The sequence below is a fragment of the Trichosurus vulpecula genome, chromosome 3 (genome assembly GCF_011100635.1).
Source record: "Trichosurus vulpecula isolate mTriVul1 chromosome 3, mTriVul1.pri, whole genome shotgun sequence".
Lineage (NCBI taxonomy): Eukaryota > Metazoa > Chordata > Mammalia > Diprotodontia > Phalangeridae > Trichosurus > Trichosurus vulpecula.
Window position 1 is genome coordinate 134251126 of NC_050575.1, and position 3230 is coordinate 134254355.

Below are 3230 nucleotides of genomic sequence, written 5' to 3' on the forward strand. Positions count from 1 at the left end.
TCATAGCAAATCTCTCTAACCATGGCAGGTAAAACCATAATTCTTTTTTATGTTGAATCCTGTTGTTGCAACACCTCAGAATCTCTGAATTGCTATAATGAGATACAACTATAAGGTTCTTTATTGCACACGGTCTATTTTGGTGCTCTTCTTCTGGCTCTGTTGTGTATAAAGTTGTCTCCATAATATCTGAACTGATTTTCACCATATGAACTAACACTGGAAAGCCAATACTATTAATCATTGTCAGGTTTTAATAAATTATACTGTTTTATCACCAGCAGGATTCAGCAGCATTATCTAGAGCAGGGGTGGGGAACCTGCAGCTTCCAGGGCACATGTGGTCCTCTAGGTCCTCAAGTACAGCCCTTTGACTGAATCCAAACTTCACAGAATAAATCCTCTTAATAAGAGGATTTATTCTGTAAACTCAGACTCAGTCAAAGGGCCACACCCAAGAACCTAGAAGGCCATGTGTGACCAGGAGACCTTAGGTTCCCCACCTCTGATCTAGAGAATCTCCACAAGTGACTTAGAACCTGGAGATGAGGTCAGGGAAATATTTCCACAAACCTGCCCTGATCCATCCACAGACTCTTGAAGATTGTGGACACTGCCAAAGGACTCAACACTACTAAAGCTAGAGTTATACTGGATTTCTTTATTCACTCTATTATAATTTTACTTGTTTTATTAGTTCAGTGTGTGTTAGAACCTGTTACCTCTTCTGCTTGGACTGATACTGATTGGGGAATTGTTTTAAAAATTGCAAGACTGCTAACAGTCTCAAAGGGGGAAATTGCATGTATCCAAGAAAACTAAAGCAATTTTATTTTGTCTGTAGTTCCTCTCTCCTGCCCTGCCCCTTTTTGTATTGTAGCCCTGTCCTGTCTGTAAACTCCCTTACTGCTGAAACAGTAAGGACAGTCCTATCTATGTGGGTGGGCTTACATAAAATACCAAACCTGAGTAAAAGCCTTGCCTGTTACTAGCCCCTATAACAGGTCCTGTCCAATCAAGAGATACCACATCCCTTATTCCTACCCTGCAAGCCCCCAGCAACAAGTCCTGTCTAATCCTGAGGTATTCCATACCAAATTTACCTCTTGTCTAAATTGAAACCTATACAAGCTTCATCCTTTTGTTCCTTTGGGGAATCTTTACCTCTGTGTGTAGGGATCTCTTGCTGATGAACTCCATAAAACCTCATTGGTTCCTAAATTTTTGGTTTAGGTTTGATTTTGGTTCTAGTTCTGGTTTGCTCTGCAACCAACAATTTTACTTACATGTCAAAGCCCACCCTTGCACATCTTTCCTTTCTCTCTCTTTCCAGTGCCAAAGAGACACTGGCTCCAGGCTGTGGAAGTGTTCTTGGGCCTTGAGAGTCAGTTTGGCTATATCCCTTCAGGAACAAAAAGCCTACCAGGACCTGCAACCCAGAAGCACCAGGGCTACAAAGCTCTGAATTGCCAGTACTGAGGAAAGCAGGTTCTGCCTGCAGTTATCCAAACTACTGGTATTAGATCATAGAACTAGGAAACAGAGAAAGTGGGACAGGTCAATAGGACAAGACACTATGTATGTGGGGCACTGTGCAGCACTCTAAGCCTGAAGGAAAGAACACAGCATCCAGATGGGACCAATTCTGACCACCCAAAAGCCCCTTGGGGAAGAAGCCTAGATTGGTGAACCATAAATTATCAAATATGGAAGGAGTCTCAGATGCTTTGAGATGCAGCCCCCACAGAAACCACATTCAGTGGGGAGAGAGTCAGAAAGTGAGCAATGAAAATAAAAGAGGAAAAGACTGAAAGTCCAATGAATTTTACCAATTAAATATAACTATTTGAGTAGTGAATAGCACATTTTATAATTGGAAGAAAGAACTTCAGGCTTAAAGAAAAGTCAGAACAGATTTCTTCTGCATTCATGAGAAAGCAAAGAAGAGAATGCAAGAGTACATTCCAAAAAAGCAAACGAGTTCAGGCATCAGCCTAATTAATTTTGCTTACAAACCTGAGCTTAACCATTACTTTTAAAATAGAGATATCCAACAAAAGTGAGGCATTCATGCAAAGGAAAAACTTCAAGGTGAGTCAATCATTCAAACAGAACCAAACCCTAGAAGAAGGATGAATAAGAAAAAATTAAGGAAGAAAAATTAAAAATTTGAATTAAGTAAGTATAATTTCAAGAAAGGACTAAGTGATTAAATCAATTCTCTCATCTTTATAGATTTTAGTATTAAAAAAGAAAATGATTAATCTATGTAATAAAAGAAAAAACAAAAAAAGACATTAAGTGACAAAAAGAGCCTAAGTGGTTAGGAAAAACTAAAGATCCAGAAGAAGCAAAAGTGGAAGAATTGATGTAATACTCTATGGATTAAATCCTACCATCCCCAATAAATATATCAATGTCTATTGTGGTAAAGAATAACAGAATAGGAAGGTACAACAATGGAGTCAGAGATATTAAAGAACAAAGGAGAGTGTATAACACCCTCATACCAACTCCAGGTATGAAAAATGAAGTCATAGTTATACATATAGTTTCTCAACAATGGCAGAAGATTTTGTGAGAATGAAATAAAAGCAATAGAATGTCTATTGTTGGAGGAATAGAAAGGATAAAAGGACTTTCCCCAGGAGTGAAAAGGAAAAAAATAATGTCATTAAAGAACATTCACATGGCAGAGTTTTGTGTCTTCAGTAAAAGAAAGGGATTTTATAGTGAGTGTTTCCAGAGAAAGAAAGAGGAGTGAATTTAAATTTTTTCAAACTACCTTCTCTGAGTTAGGGTTGTAAATCCCAAGACAGAATTCCACCCTGTGTGAGAGTACATGTGAGTTCTCAAAAGAAGCCAGCAATTCAAGTTCTGAGGTTCAGTGAGGTAGGACAAAATAACCCTGGAAGTGTAGAGTATCATAGGAAAGGTAGGAGATAGGATCAAATATCTTAAATATTTCTTTCATTGATCATTGCTTCATGCAAGAATTGATGTCTCTGAGAGAGATGTAAAAGAAAAAAAAAAGGTACAATAGGGTGAAAACTACAAAGGCAATAAGGAGGAAATAACTTAGAAGGAGCTCAACCCTGGCACTTCAAAAGCTTTAAAGGCACATAAAAAATGAGAATAAATGAGGGATAAGTAAGGATATAAGCCAAGAATCAGGATATAAAATTCAGAGTAGAACAGAAAAGAAGAGAAAATGATGAAAAGGATAAGGC